Here is a 17,655-nt window from a genome sequence, read left to right as displayed (position 1 = left end):
TGAGGATGTGTTTCTGTGTTCTCTGTAGTCCTGACTGAGGATGTGTTTCTGTCTCTGTAGTCCTGACTGAGGATGTGTTTCTGTGTTCTCTGTAGTCCTGACTGAGGATGTGTTTCTGTGTTCTCTGTGGTCCTGACTGAGGATGTGTTTCTGTCTCTGTAGTCCTGACTGAGGATGTGTTTCTGTGTTCTCTGTAGTCCTGACTGAGGATATGTTTCTGTCTCTGTAGTTTTTTACTGAGGATGTGTTTCTGTGTTCTCTGTAGTCCTGACTGAGGATGTGTTTCTGTCTCTGTAGTCCTGACTGTGGATATGTTTCTGTGTTCTCTGTAGTCCTGAATGAGGGTGTTTTTCTGTCTCTGTAGTCATGACTGATTATGTGTTTTTGTCTCTGTACTCCTGACTGACAATGTGTTTCTGTGTTCTCTGTAGTCCTGAATGAGGATGTGTTTCTGTGTTCTCTGTAGACCAGACTGAGGATGTGTTCTCTGTAGTCCTGACTGAGGATGTGTTTCTGTGTTCTCTGTAGTCCTGACTGAGGATGTGTTTCTGTCTCTGTTGTCCTGACTGAGGATGTGTTTCTGTCTCTGTAGTCATGAATGAGGATGTGTTTCTGTCTCTGTAGTCCTGACTGAGGATGTGTTTCTGTGTTCTCTGTAGTCCTGACTGAGGATGTGTTTCCGTCTCTGTAGTCCTGATTGAGGTTGTGTTCTTTGTAGTCCTGACTGAGGATGTGTTTCTGTCTCTGTAGTCCTGACTGAGGATGTGTTTCTGTCTCTGTAGTCCTAACTGAGGATGTGTTTCTGTCTCTGCAGTCCTGACTGAGGATGTGTTTCTGTCTCTGTAGTCCTGACTGAGGATGTGTTTCTGTGTTCTCTGTAATCCTGACTGAGGATGTGTTTCTGTCTCTGTAGTCCTGACTGAGGATGTGTTTCTGTGTTCTCTGTAGTCCTGACTGAGGATGTGTTTATGTCTCTGTAGTCCCGATTGATGTCGTTTTCATGTATCTGTAGTCCTGACTGAGGTTGTGTTTCTGTGTTCTCTGTAGTCCTGACTGAGGATGTGTTTCTGTCTCTGTAGTCCTGACTGAGGATGTGTTTCTGTGTTCTCTGTAGTCCTGACTGAGGATGTGTTTCTGTCTCTGTAGTCCTGACTGAGGATGTGTTTCTGTGTTCTCTGTAGTCCTGATTGAGGATGTGTTTCTGTGTTCTCTGTAGTCCTGACTGAGGATGTGTTTCTGTGTTCTCTGTAGTCCTGACTGAGGATGTGTTTCTGTGTTCTCTGTGGTCCTGACCAAGGATGTGTTTCTGTCTCTGTAGTCCTGACTGAGGATGTGTTTCTGTGTTCTCTGTAGTCCTGACTGAGGATATGTTTCTGTCTCTGTAGTCTTTTACTGAGGATGTGTTTCTGTGTTCTCTGTAGTCCTGACTGAGGATGTGTTTCTGTCTCTGTAGTCCTGACTGTGGATGTGTTTCTGTGTTCTCTGTTGTCCTGAATGAGGGTGTTTTACTGTCTATGTAGTCATGACTGATTATGTGTTTTTGTCTCTGTACTCCTGACTGAGGATGTGTTTCTGTGTTCTCTGTAGTCCTGACTGAGGATGTGTTTTTGTGTTCTCTGTAGTCCTGAATGAGGATGTGTTTCTGTCTCTGTAGTCCTGACTGTGTATGTGTTTCTGTGTTCTCTGTAGTCCTGACTGAGGATGTGTTTCTGTGTTCTCTGTAGTCCTGAATGAGGATGTGTTTCTGTGTTCTCTGTAGACCAGACTGAGGATGTGTTCTCTGTCTCTGTAGTCCTGACTTAGGATGTGTTTCTTTCTCTTTAGTCCTGACTGAGGATGTTTTTCGGTGTTCTCTGTAGTCCTGACTGAGGATGTGTTTCTGTCTCTGTAGTCCTGAATGAGGATGTGTTTCTGTCTCTGTAGTCCTGACTGAGGATGTGTTTTTGTGTTCTCTGTAGTCCTGACTGAGGATGTGTTTCTGTGTTCTCTGAAGACCTGAATGAGGATGTGTTTCTGTCTCTGTAGTCCTGACTGAGGATGTGTTTTTGTGTTCTCTGTAGTCCTGACTGAGGATGTGTTTCTATGTTCTCTGTAGTCCTGACTGAGGTTGTGTTTCTGTCTCTGTAGTCCTGACTTAGGATGTGTTTCTGTGTTGTCTGTAGTCCTGACTGAGGATGTGTTTCTGTCTCTGTAGTCCTGACTGAGGATGTGTTTCTGTCTCTGTAGTCCTGACTGAGGATGTGTTTCTGTGTTCTCTGTAGTCCTGACTGAGGATGTGTTTCTGTGTTCTCTGTAGTCCTGACTGAGGATGTGTTTCTGTGTTCTCTGTAGTCCTGACTGAGGATGTGTTTCTGTCTCTGTAGTCCTGAAAGAGGATGTGTTTCTGTCTCTGTAGTCCTGACTGAGGATGTGTTTTTGTGTTCTCTGTAGTCCTGATGGAGGATGTGTTTCTGTGTTCTCTGTAGTCCTGACTGAGGATGTGTTTCTGTCTCTGTAGTCCTGAATTAGGATGTGTTTCTGTCTCTGTTGTCCTGACTGAGGATGTGTTTTTGTGTTCTCTGTAGTCCTGAATGAGGATGTGTTTCTATGTTCTATGTAGTCCTGACTGAGGTTGTGTTTCTGTCTCTGTAGTCCTGACTTAGGATGTGTTTCTGTGTTGTCTGTAGTCCTGACTGAGGATGTGTTTCTGTGTTCTCTGTAGTCCTGACTGAGGATGTGTTTCTGTCTCTGTAGTCCTGACTGAAGATGTGTTTCTGTGTTCTCTGTAGTCCTGAATGAGGATGTGTTTCTGTGTTCTCTGTAGTCCTGACTGAGGATGTGTTTCTGTCTCTGTAGTCCTGACTGAGGATGTGTTTCTGTGTTCTCTGTAGTCCTGACTGAGGATGTGTTTCTGTGTTGTCTGTAGTCCTGACTGAGGATGTGTTTCTGTCTCTGTAGTCATGAATGAGGATGTGTTTCTGTCTCTGTAGTCCTGACTGAGGATGTTTTTCTGTGTTCTCTGTAGTCCTGACTGAGGATGTGTTTCTGTGTTCTCTGTAGTCCTGACTGAGGATGTGTTTCTGTGTTCTCTGTAGTCCTGACTGAGGATGTGTTTCTGTTTCTGTAGTCCTGAATGAGGATGTGTTTCTGTCTCTGTAGTCCTGACTGAGGATGTGTTTTTGTGTTCTCTGTAGTCCTGATGGAGGATGTGTTTCTGTATTCTCTGTAGTCCTGACTGAGGATGTGTTTCTGTCTCTGTAGTCCTGAATTAGGATGTGTTTCTGTCTCTGTTGTCCTGACTGAGGATGTGTTTCTGTGTTCTCTGTAGTCCTGACTGAGGATGTGTTTCTGTCTCTGTAGTCCTGACTGAGGATGTGTTTCTGTGTTCTCTCTAGTCCTGACTGAGGATGTGTTTCTGTGTTCTCTGAAGACCTGAATGAGGATGTGTTTCTGTCTCTGTTGTCCTGACTGAGGATGTGTTTCTGTGTTCTCTGTAGTCCTGACTGAGGATGTGTTTCTGTCTCTGTAGTCCTGACTGAGGATGTGTTTCTGTGTTGTCTGTAGTCCTGACTGAGGATGTGTTTCTGTCTCTGTAGTCCTGACTGAGGATGTGTTTCTGTGTTCTCTGTAGTCCTGACTGAGGATGTGTTTCTGTGTTGTCTGTGGTCCTGACTGAGGATGTGTTTCTGTCTCTGTAGTCCTGACTGAGGATGTGTTTCTGTCTCTGTAGTCCTGACTGAGGATGTGTTTCTGTGTTCTCTGTAATCCTGACTGAGGATGTGTTTCTGTCTCTGTAGTCCTGACTGAGGATGTGTTTCTGTGTTCTCTGTAGTCCTGACTGAGGATGTGTTTCTGTCTCTGTAGTCCCGATTGATGTCGTTTTCATGTCTCTGTAGTCCTGACTGAGGTTGTGTTTCTGTGTCTGTAGTCCTGACTGAGGATGTGTTTTTGTGTTCTCTGTAGTCCTGACTGAGGATGTGTTTCTATGTTCTCTGTAGTCCTGACTGAGGTTGTGTTTTTGACTCTGTAGTCCTGACTTAGGAAGTGTTTCTGTGTTGTCTGTTGTCCTGACTGAGGATGTGTTTCTGTCTCTGTAGTCCTGACTGAGGATGTGTTTCTGTGTTCTCTGTAGTCCTGACTGAGGATGTGTTTCTGTCTCTGTAGTCCTGACTGAGGATGTGTTTCTGTGTTCTCTGTAGTCCTGACTGAGGATGTGTTTCTGTGTTCTCTGTGGTCCTGACTGAGGATGTGTTTCTGTCTCTGTAGTCCTGACTGAGGATGTGTTTCTGTGTTGTCTGGAGTCCTGACTGAGGATATGTTTCTGTCTCTGTAGTTTTTTACTGAGGATGTGTTTCTGTCTCTGTAGTCCTGACTGAGGATGTGTTTTTGTGTTCTCTGTAGTCCTGATGGAGGATGTGTTTCTGTATTCTCTGTAGTCCTGACTGAGGATGTGTTTCTGTCTCTGTAGTCCTGAATTAGGATGTGTTTCTGTCTCTGTTGTCCTGACTGAGGATGTGTTTCTGTGTTCTCTGTAGTCCTGACTGAGGATGTGTTTCTGTCTCTGTAGTCCTGACTGAGGATGTGTTTCTGTGTTCTCTCTAGTCCTGACTGAGGATGTGTTTCTGTGTTCTCTGAAGACCTGAATGAGGATGTGTTTCTGTCTCTGTTGTCCTGACTGAGGATGTGTTTCTGTGTTCTCTGTAGTCCTGACTGAGGATGTGTTTCTGTGTTCTCTCTAGTCCTGACTGAGGATGTGTTTCTGTGTTGTCTGTAGTCCTGACTGAGGATGTGTTTCTGTCTCTGTAGTCCTGACTGAGGATGTGTTTCTGTGTTCTCTGTAGTCCTGACTGAGGATGTGTTTCTGTGTTGTCTGTGGTCCTGACTGAGGATGTGTTTCTGTCTCTGTAGTCCTGACTGAGGATGTGTTTCTGTCTCTGTAGTCCTGACTGAGGATTTGTTTCTGTGTTCTCTGTAATCCTGACTGAGGATGTGTTTCTGTCTCTGTAGTCCTGACTGAGGATGTGTTTCTGTGTTCTCTGTAGTCCTGACTGAGGATGTGTTTCTGTCTCTGTAGTCCCGATTGATGTCGTTTTCATGTCTCTGTAGTCCTGACTGAGGTTGTGTTTCTGTGTCTGTAGTCCTGACTGAGGATGTGTTTTTGTGTTCTCTGTAGTCCTGACTGAGGATGTGTTTCTATGTTCTCTGTAGTCCTGACTGAGGTTGTGTTTTTGACTCTGTAGTCCTGACTTAGGAAGTGTTTATGTGTTGTCTGTTGTCCTGACTGAGGATGTGTTTCTGTCTCTGTAGTCCTGACTGAGGATGTGTTTCTGTGTTCTCTGTAGTCCTGACTGAGGATGTGTTTCTGTCTCTGTAGTCCTGACTGAGGATGTGTTTCTGTGTTCTCTGTAGTCCTGACTGAGGATGTGTTTCTGTGTTCTCTGTGGTCCTGACTGAGGATGTGTTTCTGTCTCTGTAGTCCTGACTGAGGATGTGTTTCTGTGTTCTCTGTAGTCCTGACTGAGGATATGTTTCTGTCTCTGTAGTTTTTTACTGAGGATGTGTTTCTGTGTTCTCTGTAGTCCTGACTGAGGATGTGTTTCTGTCTCTGTAGTCCTGACTGTGGATATGTTTCTGTGTTCTCTGTAGTCCTGAATGAGGGTGTTTTTCTGTCTCTGTAGTCATGACTGATTATGTGTTTTTGTCTCTGTACTCCTGACTGACAATGTGTTTCTGTGTTCTCTGTAGTCCTGACTGAGGATGTGTTTCTGTGTTCTCTGTAGTCCTGAATGAGGATGTGTTTCTGTGTTCTCTGTAGACCAGACTGAGGATGTGTTCTCTGTCTCTGTAGTCATGAATGAGGATGTGTTTCTGTCTCTGTAGTCCTGACTGAGGATGTGTTTCTGTGTTCTCTGTAGTCCTGACTGAGGATGTGTTTCCGTCTCTGTAGTCCTGATTGAGGTTGTGTTCTTTGTAGTCCTGACTGAGGATGTGTTTCTGTCTCTGTAGTCCTGACTGAGGATGTGTTTCTGTCTCTGTAGTCCTAACTGAGGATGTGTTTCTGTCTCTGCAGTCCTGACTGAGGATGTGTTTCTGTCTCTGTAGTCCTGACTGAGGATGTGTTTCTGTGTTCTCTGTAATCCTGACTGAGGATGTGTTTCTGTCTCTGTAGTCCTGACTGAGGATGTGTTTCTGTGTTCTCTGTAGTCCTGACTGAGGATGTGTTTATGTCTCTGTAGTCCCGATTGATGTCGTTTTCATGTATCTGTAGTCCTGACTGAGGTTGTGTTTCTGTGTTCTCTGTAGTCCTGACTGAGGATGTGTTTCTGTCTCTGTAGTCCTGACTGAGGATGTGTTTCTGTGTTCTCTGTAGTCCTGACTGAGGATGTGTTTCTGTCTCTGTAGTCCTGACTGAGGATGTGTTTCTGTGTTCTCTGTAGTCCTGATTGAGGATGTGTTTCTGTGTTCTCTGTAGTCCTGACTGAGGATGTGTTTCTGTGTTCTCTGTAGTCCTGACTGAGGATGTGTTTCTGTGTTCTCTGTGGTCCTGACCAAGGATGTGTTTCTGTCTCTGTAGTCCTGACTGAGGATGTGTTTCTGTGTTCTCTGTAGTCCTGACTGAGGATATGTTTCTGTCTCTGTAGTCTTTTACTGAGGATGTGTTTCTGTGTTCTCTGTAGTCCTGACTGTGGATGTGTTTCTGTGTTCTCTGTTGTCCTGAATGAGGGTGTTTTACTGTCTATGTAGTCATGACTGATTATGTGTTTTTGTCTCTGTACTCCTGACTGAGGATGTGTTTCTGTGTTCTCTGTAGTCCTGACTGAGGATGTGTTTTTGTGTTCTCTGTAGTCCTGAATGAGGATGTGTTTCTGTCTCTGTAGTCCTGACTGTGTATGTGTTTCTGTGTTCTCTGTAGTCCTGACTGAGGATGTGTTTCTGTGTTCTCTGTAGTCCTGAATGAGGATGTGTTTCTGTGTTCTCTGTAGACCAGACTGAGGATGTGTTCTCTGTCTCTGTAGTCCTGACTTAGGATGTGTTTCTGTCTCTTTAGTCCTGACTGAGGATGTTTTTCGGTGTTCTCTGTAGTCCTGACTGAGGATGTGTTTCTGTCTCTGTAGTCCTGAATGAGGATGTGTTTCTGTCTCTGTAGTCCTGACTGAGGATGTGTTTTTGTGTTCTCTGTAGTCCTGACTGAGGATGTGTTTCTGTGTTCTCTGAAGACCTGAATGAGGATGTGTTTCTGTCTCTGTAGTCCTGACTGAGGATGTGTTTTTGTGTTCTCTGTAGTCCTGACTGAGGATGTGTTTCTATGTTCTCTGTAGTCCTGACTGAGGTTGTGTTTCTGTCTCTGTAGTCCTGACTTAGGATGTGTTTCTGTGTTGTCTGTAGTCCTGACTGAGGATGTATTTCTGTCTCTGTAGTCCTGACTGAGGATGTGTTTCTGTCTCTGTAGTCCTGACTGAGGATGTGTTTCTGTGTTCTCTGTAGTCCTGACTGAGGATGTGTTTCTGTGTTCTCTGTAGTCCTGACTGAGGATGTGTTTCTGTGTTCTCTGTAGTCCTGACTGAGGATGTGTTTCTGTCTCTGTTGTCCTGAAAGAGGATGTGTTTCTGTCTCTGTAGTCCTGACTGAGGATGTGTTTTTGTGTTCTCTGTAGTCCTGATGGAGGATGTGTTTCTGTGTTCTCTGTAGTCCTGACTGAGGATGTGTTTCTGTCTCTGTAGTCCTGAATTAGGATGTGTTTCTGTCTCTGTTGTCCTGACTGAGGATGTGTTTTTGTGTTCTCTGTAGTCCTGAATGAGGATGTGTTTCTATGTTCTATGTAGTCCTGACTGAGGTTGTGTTTCTGTCTCTGTAGTCCTGACTTAGGATGTGTTTCTGTGTTGTCTGTAGTCCTGACTGTGGATGTGTTTCTGTGTTCTCTGTAGTCCTGACTGAGGATGTGTTTCTGTCTCTGTAGTCCTGACTGAAGATGTGTTTCTGTGTTCTCTGTAGTCCTGAATGAGGATGTGTTTCTGTGTTCTCTGTAGTCCTGACTGAGGATGTGTTTCTGTCTCTGTAGTCCTGACTGAGGATGTGTTTCTGTGTTCTCTGTAGTCCTGACTGAGGATGTGTTTCTGTGTTGTCTGTAGTCCTGACTGAGGATGTGTTTCTGTCTCTGTAGTCATGACTGAGGATGTGTTTCTGTCTCTGTAGTCCTGACTGAGGATGTTTTTCTGTGTTGTCTGTAGTCCTGACTGAGGATGTGTTTCTGTGTTCTCTGTAGTCATGACTGAGGATGTCTTTCTGTCTCTATAGTCCTGACTGAGGATGTGTTTCTGTGTTCTCTGTAGTCCTGACTGAGGATGTGTTTCTGTGTTCTCTGTAGTCCTGACTGAGAATGTGTTTCTATGTTCTCTGTAGTCCTGACTGAGGATTTACTTCTGTCTCTGTAGTCCTAAATGAGGATATGTTTCTGTCTCTGTAGTCCTGACTGAGGATGTGTTTCTGTCTCTGTAGTCCTGACTGAGAATGTGTTTCTGTCTCTGTGGTTCTGATTGAGGATGTGTTCTCTGTAGTCCTGACTGAGGATGTTTTTCTGTCTCTGTAGTCCTGACTGAGGTTGTGTATATGTCAATGTAGTCATAACTGAGGATGTGTTTCTGTGTTCTCTGTAGTCCTGACTGAGGATGTGCTTCTGTCTCTGTCGTCCTGACTGAGGATGTGTTTCTGTCTCTGTAGTCCTGACTGAGGATGTGTTTCTGTGTTCTCTGTAGTCCTGACTGAGGATGTGTTTCTGTGTTCTCTGTATTCCTGACTGAGGATGTGTTTCTGTGTTCTCTGTAGTCCTGACTGAGGATGTGTTTCTGTCTCTGTAGTCCTGAATAAGGATGTGTTTCTGTCTCTGTAGTCCTGAATAAGGATGTGTTTCTGTCTCTGTAGTCCTGACTGAGGATGTGTTTTTGTGTTCTCTGTAGTCCTGATGGAGGATGTGTTTCTGTGTTCTCTGTAGTCCTGACTGAGGATGTGTTTCTGTCTCTGTAGTCCTGAATTAGGATGTGTTTCTGTCTCTGTTGTCCTGACTGAGGATGTGTTTCTGTGTTCTCTGTAGTCCTGAATGAGGTTGTGTTTCTGTCTCTGTAGTCCTGACTGAGGATGTGTTTCTGTTTTTCTGTAGTCCTGACTGAGGATGTGTTTCTGTCTCTGTAGTCCTGACTAAGGATGTGTTTCTGTGTTCTCTGTAGTCCTGACTGAGGATGTGTTTCTGTGTTCTCTGTAGTCCTGACTGAGGATGTGTTTCTGTGTTCTCTGTAGTCCTGACTGAGGATGTGTTTCTGTGTTCTCTGTAGTCCTGTCTGAGGATGTGTTTCTGTGTTGTCTGTAGTCCTGACTGAGGATGTGTTTCTGTCTCTGTAGTCATGACTGAGGATGTGTTTCTGTCTCTGTAGTCCTGACTGAGGATGTGTTTCTGTCTCTGTAGTCCTGACTGAGGATGTTTTTCTGTGTTGTCTGTAGTCCTGACTGAGGATGTGTTTCTGTGTTCTCTGTAGTCATGACTGAGGACTTCTTTCTGTCTCTATAGTCCTGACTGAGGATGTGTTTCTGTGTTCTCTGTAGTCCTGACTGAGGATGTGTTTCTGTGTTCTCTGTAGTCCTGACTGAGAATGTGTTTCTGTGTTCTCTGTAGTCCTGACTGAGGATGTTTTTCTGTCTCTGTAGTCCTGACTGAGGATGTGTTTCTGTCTCTGTAGTCCTGTCTGAGGATGTGTTTCTGTGTTGTCTGTAGTCCTGACTGAGGATGTGTTTCTGTCTCTGTAGTCATGACTGAGGATGTGTTTCTGTCTCTGTAGTCCTGACTGAGGATGTGTTTCTGTCTCTGTAGTCCTGACTGAGGATGTTTTTCTGTGTTGTCTGTAGTCCTGACTGAGGATGTGTTTCTGTGTTCTCTGTAGTCATGACTGAGGACGTCTTTCTGTCTCTATAGTCCTGACTGAGGATGTGTTTCTGTGTTCTCTGTAGTCCTGACTGAGGATGTGTTTCTGTGTTCTCTGTAGTCCTGACTGAGAATGTGTTTCTGTGTTCTCTGTAGTCCTGACTGAGGATTTACTTCTGTCTCTGTAGTCCTGACTGAGGATATGTTTCTGTCTCTGTAGTCCTGACTGAGGATGTGTTTCTGTCTCTGTAGTCCTGACTGAGGATGTGTTTCTGTGTTCTCTGTAGTCCTGACTGAGGATGTGTTTCTGTCTCTGTAGTCCTGACTGAAGATGTGTTTCTGTGTTCTCTGTAGTCCTGAATGAGGATGTGTTTCTGTGTTCTCTGTAGTCCTGACTGAGGATGTGTTTCTGTCTCTGTAGTCCTGACTGAGGATGTGTTTCTGTGTTCTCTGTAGTCCTGACTGAGGATGTGTTTCTGTGTTGTCTGTAGTCCTGACTGAGGATGTGTTTCTGTCTCTGTAGTCATGACTGAGGATGTGTTTCTGTCTCTGTAGTCCTGACTGAGGATGTTTTTCTGTGTTGTCTGTAGTCCTGACTGAGGATGTGTTTCTGTGTTCTCTGTAGTCATGACTGAGGATGTCTTTCTGTCTCTATAGTCCTGACTGAGGATGTGTTTCTGTGTTCTCTGTAGTCCTGACTGAGGATGTGTTTCTGTGTTCTCTGTAGTCCTGACTGAGAATGTGTTTCTATGTTCTCTGTAGTCCTGACTGAGGATTTACTTCTGTCTCTGTAGTCCTAAATGAGGATATGTTTCTGTCTCTGTAGTCCTGACTGAGGATGTGTTTCTGTCTCTGTAGTCCTGACTGAGAATGTGTTTCTGTCTCTGTGGTTCTGATTGAGGATGTGTTCTCTGTAGTCCTGACTGAGGATGTTTTTCTGTCTCTGTAGTCCTGACTGAGGTTGTGTATATGTCAATGTAGTCATGACTGAGGATGTGTTTCTGTGTTCTCTGTAGTCCTGACTGAGGATGTGCTTCTGTCTCTGTCGTCCTGACTGAGGATGTGTTTCTGTCTCTGTAGTCCTGACTGAGGATGTGTTTCTGTGTTCTCTGTAGTCCTGACTGAGGATGTGTTTCTGTGTTCTCTGTATTCCTGACTGAGGATGTGTTTCTGTGTTCTCTGTAGTCCTGACTGAGGATGTGTTTCTGTCTCTGTAGTCCTGAATAAGGATGTGTTTCTGTCTCTGTAGTCCTGAATAAGGATGTGTTTCTGTCTCTGTAGTCCTGACTGAGGATGTGTTTTTGTGTTCTCTGTAGTCCTGATGGAGGATGTGTTTCTGTGTTCTCTGTAGTCCTGACTGAGGATGTGTTTCTGTCTCTGTAGTCCTGAATTAGGATGTGTTTCTGTCTCTGTTGTCCTGACTGAGGATGTGTTTCTGTGTTCTCTGTAGTCCTGAATGAGGTTGTGTTTCTGTCTCTGTAGTCCTGACTGAGGATGTGTTTCTGTTTTTCTGTAGTCCTGACTGAGGATGTGTTTCTGTCTCTGTAGTCCTGACTAAGGATGTGTTTCTGTGTTCTCTGTAGTCCTGACTGAGGATGTGTTTCTGTGTTCTCTGTAGTCCTGACTGAGGATGTGTTTCTGTGTTCTCTGTAGTCCTGACTGAGGATGTGTTTCTGTGTTCTCTGTAGTCCTGTCTGAGGATGTGTTTCTGTGTTGTCTGTAGTCCTGACTGAGGATGTGTTTCTGTCTCTGTAGTCATGACTGAGGATGTGTTTCTGTCTCTGTAGTCCTGACTGAGGATGTGTTTCTGTCTCTGTAGTCCTGACTGAGGATGTTTTTCTGTGTTGTCTGTAGTCCTGACTGAGGATGTGTTTCTGTGTTCTCTGTAGTCATGACTGAGGACTTCTTTCTGTCTCTATAGTCCTGACTGAGGATGTGTTTCTGTGTTCTCTGTAGTCCTGACTGAGGATGTGTTTCTGTGTTCTCTGTAGTCCTGACTGAGAATGTGTTTCTGTGTTCTCTGTAGTCCTGACTGAGGATGTTTTTCTGTCTCTGTAGTCCTGACTGAGGATGTGTTTCTGTCTCTGTAGTCCTGTCTGAGGATGTGTTTCTGTGTTGTCTGTAGTCCTGACTGAGGATGTGTTTCTGTCTCTGTAGTCATGACTGAGGATGTGTTTCTGTCTCTGTAGTCCTGACTGAGGATGTGTTTCTGTCTCTGTAGTCCTGACTGAGGATGTTTTTCTGTGTTGTCTGTAGTCCTGACTGAGGATGTGTTTCTGTGTTCTCTGTAGTCATGACTGAGGACGTCTTTCTGTCTCTATAGTCCTGACTGAGGATGTGTTTCTGTGTTCTCTGTAGTCCTGACTGAGGATGTGTTTCTGTGTTCTCTGTAGTCCTGACTGAGAATGTGTTTCTGTGTTCTCTGTAGTCCTGACTGAGGATTTACTTCTGTCTCTGTAGTCCTGACTGAGGATATGTTTCTGTCTCTGTAGTCCTGACTGAGGATGTGTTTCTGTCTCTGTAGTCCTGACTGAGAATGTGTTTCTGTCTCTGTGGTTCTGATTGAGGATGTGTTCTCTGTAGTCCTGCCTGAGGATGTTTTTCTGTCTCTGTAGTCCTGACTGAGGACGTGTTTCTGTCTCTGTATTCCTTATTGAGGATGTGTTCTCTGTTGTCCTGACTGAGGATGTGTTTCTGTCTCTGTAGTCCTGACTGAGGATGTGTTTCTGTGTTCTCTGTAGTCCTGACTGAGGATGTGTTTCTGTCTCTGTAGTCCTGACTGAGGATGTGTTTGTGTGTTGTCTGTAGTCCTGACTGAGGATGTGTTTCTGTCTCTGTAGTCCTGACTGAGGATGTGTTTCTGTGTTCTCTGTAGTCCTGAATGAGGATGTGTTTCTGTGTTCTCTGTAGTCCTGACTGAGGATGTGTTTCTGTGTTCTCTGTAATCCTGACTGAGGATGTGTTTCTGTGTTCTCTGTAGTCCTGACTGAGGATGTGTTTCTGTCTCTGTAGTCCTGATTGATGTTGTTTTTCTGTCTCTGTAGTCCTGACTGAGGTTGTGTTTCTGTCTCTGGAGTCCTGACTGAGGATGTCTTTCTGTGTCTGCAGTCCTGACTGAGGATGTGTTTCTGTGTTCTCTGTAGTCCTGACTGAGGATTTACTTCTGTCTCTGTAGTCCTGACTGAGCATGTGTTTCTGTCTTTGTGGTCCTGACTGAGGATGTGTTTCTGTCTCTGTGGTCCTGCTTGAGGATTTGTTCTCTGTAGTCCTTACTGAGGATGTGTTTCTGTCTCTGTAGTCCTGATTGATGTCGTTTTTCTGTCTCTGTAGTCCTGACTGAGTTTGTGTTTCTGTCTCTGGAGTCCTGACTGAGGATGTCTTTCTGTGTCTGTAGTCCTGACTGAGGATGTGTTTCTGTGTTCTCTGTAATCCTGACTGAGGATGTGTTTCTGTCTCTGTAGTCCTGACTGAGCATGTGTTTCTGTGTTCTCTGTAGTCCTGACTGAGGATGTGTTTCTGTGTTGTCTGTAGTCCTAACTGAGAATGTGTATCTGTCAATGTAGTCATGACTGAGGATGTGTTTCTGTGCTGTCTGTAGTCCTGACTGAGGATGTGTTTCTGTGTTCTCTGTAGTTCTGACGGAGGATATGTTTCTGTCTCTGTAGTATTTTACTGAGGATGTGTTTCTGTGTTCTCTGTAGTCCTGACTGAGGATGTGTTTCTGTCTCTGTAGTCCTGACTGTGCATTTGTTTCTGTGTTCTCTGTAGTCCTGAATGAGGATGTGTTTCTGTGTTCTCTGTAGACCAGACTGAGGATGTGTTCTCTGTAGTCCTGACTGAGGATGTGTTTCTGTGTTCTCTGTAGTCCTGACTGAGGATGTGTTTCTGTCTCTGTTGTCCTGACTGAGGATGTGTTTTTGTCTCTGTAGTCATGACTGAGGATGTGTTTTTGTCTCTGTAGTCCTGACTGAGGATGTGTTTCTGTGTTCTCTGTAGTCCTGACTGAGGATGTGTATCTGTCAATGTAGTCATGACTGAGGATGTGTTTCTGTCTCTGTAGTCCTGACTGAGGATGTGTTTCTGTCTCTGTAGTCCTGACTGAGGATGTGTTTCTGTCTCTGCAGTCCTGACTGAGGATGTGTTTCTGTCTCTGTAGTCCTGACTGAGGATGTGTTTCTGTGTTCTCTGTAATCCTGACTGAGGATGTGTTTCTGTCTCTGTAGTCCTGACTGAGGATGTGTTTCTGTGTTGTCTGTAGTCCTGACTGAGGATGTGTTTCTGTCTCTGTAGTCCTGACTGAGGATGTGTTTCTGTGTTCTCTGTAGTCCTGACTGAGGATGTGTTTCTGTGTTCTCTGTAGTCCTGACTGAGGATGTGTTTCTGTCTCTGTAGTCCTGACTGAGGATGTGTTTCTGTGTTCTCTGTAGTCCTGACTGAGGATATGTTTCTGTGTTGTCTGTAGTCCTGACTGAGGATGTGTTTCTGTCTCTGTAGTCATGACTGAGGATGTGTTTCTGTCTCTGTAGTCCTGATTGATGTTGTTTTTCTGTCTCTGTAGTCCTGACTGAGGTTGTGTTTCTGTCTCTGGAGTCCTGACTGAGGATGTCTTTCTGTGTCTGCAGTCCTGACTGAGGATGTGTTTCTGTGTTCTCTGTAGTCCTGACTGAGGATTTACTTCTGTCTCTGTAGTCCTGACTGAGCATGTGTTTCTGTCTTTGTGGTCCTGACTGAGGATGTGTTTCTGTCTCTGTGGTCCTGCTTGAGGATTTGTTCTCTGTAGTCCTTACTGAGGATGTGTTTCTGTCTCTGTAGTCCTGATTGATGTCGTTTTTCTGTCTCTGTAGTCCTGACTGAGTTTGTGTTTCTGTCTCTGGAGTCCTGACTGAGGATGTCTTTCTGTGTCTGTAGTCCTGACTGAGGATGTGTTTCTGTGTTCTCTGTAATCCTGACTGAGGATGTGTTTCTGTCTCTGTAGTCCTGACTGAGCATGTGTTTCTGTGTTCTCTGTAGTCCTGACTGAGGATGTGTTTCTGTGTTGTCTGTAGTCCTGACTGAGAATGTGTATCTGTCAATGTAGTCATGACTGAGGATGTGTTTCTGTGCTGTCTGTAGTCCTGACTGAGGATGTGTTTCTGTGTTCTCTGTAGTTCTGACGGAGGATATGTTTCTGTCTCTGTAGTATTTTACTGAGGATGTGTTTCTGTGTTCTCTGTAGTCCTGACTGAGGATGTGTTTCTGTCTCTGTAGTCCTGACTGTGCATTTGTTTCTGTGTTCTCTGTAGTCCTGAATGAGGATGTGTTTCTGTGTTCTCTGTAGACCAGACTGAGGATGTGTTCTCTGTAGTCCTGACTGAGGATGTGTTTCTGTGTTCTCTGTAGTCCTGACTGAGGATGTGTTTCTGTCTCTGTTGTCCTGACTGAGGATGTGTTTTTGTCTCTGTAGTCATGACTGAGGATGTGTTTTTGTCTCTGTAGTCCTGACTGAGGATGTGTTTCTGTGTTCTCTGTAGTCCTGACTGAGGATGTGTATCTGTCAATGTAGTCATGACTGAGGATGTGTTTCTGTCTCTGTAGTCCTGACTGAGGATGTGTTTCTGTCTCTGTAGTCCTGACTGAGGATGTGTTTCTGTCTCTGCAGTCCTGACTGAGGATGTGTTTCTGTCTCTGTAGTCCTGACTGAGGATGTGTTTCTGTGTTCTCTGTAATCCTGACTGAGGATGTGTTTCTGTCTCTGTAGTCCTGACTGAGGATGTGTTTCTGTGTTGTCTGTAGTCCTGACTGAGGATGTGTTTCTGTCTCTGTAGTCCTGACTGAGGAAGTGTTTCTGTGTTCTCTGTAGTCCTGACTGAGGATGTGTTTCTGTGTTCTCTGTAGTCCTGACTGAGGATGTGTTTCTGTCTCTGTAGTCCTGACTGAGGATGTGTTTCTGTGTTCTCTGTAGTCCTGACTGAGGATGTGTTTCTGTGTTGTCTGTAGTCCTGACTGAGGATGTGTTTCTGTCTCTGTAGTCATGACTGAGGATGTGTTTCTGTCTCTGTAGTCCTGACTGAGGATGTTTTTCTGTGTTGTCTGTAGTCCTGACTGAGGATGTGTTTCTGTGTTCTCTGTAGTCATGACTGAGGATGTCTTTCTGTCTCTATAGTCCTGACTGAGGATGTGTTTCTGTGTTCTCTGTAGTCCTGACTGAGGATGTGTTTCTGTGTTCTCTGTAGTCCTGACTGAGAATGTGTTTCTATGTTCTCTGTAGTCCTGACTGAGGATTTACTTCTGTCTCTGTAGTCCTGACTGAGGATATGTTTCTGTCTCTGTAGTCCTGACTGAGGATGTGTTTCTGTCTCTGTAGTCCTGACTGAGAATGTGTTTCTTTCTCTGTGGTTCTGATTGAGGATGTGTTCTCTGTAGTCCTGACTGACGATGTTTTTCTGTCTCTGTAGTCCTGACTGAGGTTGTGTATCTGTCAATGTAGTCATGACTGAGGATGTGTTTCTGTGTTCTCTGTAGTCCTGACTGAGGATGTGCTTCTGTCTCTGTAGTCCTGACTGAGGATGTGTTTCTGTCTCTGTAGTCCTGACTGAGGATGTGTTTCTGTGTTCTCTGTAGTCCTGACTGAGGATGTGTTTCTGTGTTCTCTGTAGTCCTGACTGAGGATGTGTTTCTGTGTTCTCTGTAGTCCTGACTGAGGATGTGTTTCTGCCTCTGTAGTCCTGAATGAGGATGTGTTTCTGTCTCTGTAGTCCTGACTGAGGATGTGTTTTTGTGTTCTCTGTAGTCCTGATGGAGGATGTGTTTCTGTGTTCTCTGTAGTCCTGACTGAGGATGTGTTTCTGTCTCTGTAGTCCTGAATTAGGATGTGTTTCTGTCTCTGTTGTCCTGACTGAGGATGTGTTTCTGTGTTCTCTGTAGTCCTGACTGAGGTTGTGTTTCTGTCTCTGTAGTCCTGACTGAGGATGTGTTTCTGTTTTTCTGTAGTCCTGACTGAGGATGTGTTTCTGTCTCTGTAGTCCTGACTAAGGATGTGTTTCTGTGTTCTCTGTAGTCCTGACTGAGGATGTGTTTCTGTGTTCTCTGTAGTCCTGACTGAGGATGTGTTTCTGTGTTCTCTGTAGTCCTGACTGAGGATGTGTTTCTGTGTTCTCTGTAGTCCTGTCTGAGGATGTGTTTCTGTGTTGTCTGTAGTCCTGACTGAGGATGTGTTTCTGTCTCTGTAGTCATGACTGAGGATGTGTTTCTGTCTCTGTAGTCCTGACTGAGGATGTGTTTCTGTCTCTGTAGTCCTGACTGAGGATGTTTTTCTGTGTTGTCTGTAGTCCTGACTGAGGATGTGTTTCTGTGTTCTCTGTAGTCATGACTGAGGACGTCTTTCTGTCTCTATAGTCCTGACTGAGGATGTGTTTCTGTGTTCTCTGTAGTCCTGACTGAGGATGTGTTTCTGTGTTCTCTGTAGTCCTGACTGAGAATGTGTTTCTGTGTTCTCTGTTGTCCTGACTGAGAATGTGTTTCTGTCTCTGTGGTTCTGATTGATGATGTGTTCTCTGTAGTCCTGACTGAGGATGTTTTTCTGTCTCTGTAGTCCTGACTGAGGATGTGTTTCTGTCTCTGTAGTCCTGTTTGAGGATCTGTTCTCTGTAGTCCTGACTGAGGATGTGTTTCTGTCTCTGTATTCCTGACTGAGGATGTGTTTCTGTGTTCTCTGTAGTCCTGACTGAGGATGTGTTTCTGTCTCTGTAGTCCTGACTGAGGATGTGTTTGTGTGTTGTCTGTAGTCC

The sequence above is a fragment of the Oncorhynchus clarkii genome, chromosome 30, assembly GCF_045791955.1.
Source record: "Oncorhynchus clarkii lewisi isolate Uvic-CL-2024 chromosome 30, UVic_Ocla_1.0, whole genome shotgun sequence".
Lineage (NCBI taxonomy): Eukaryota > Metazoa > Chordata > Actinopteri > Salmoniformes > Salmonidae > Oncorhynchus > Oncorhynchus clarkii.
Note: the sequence above shows the minus strand (reverse complement) of the source record.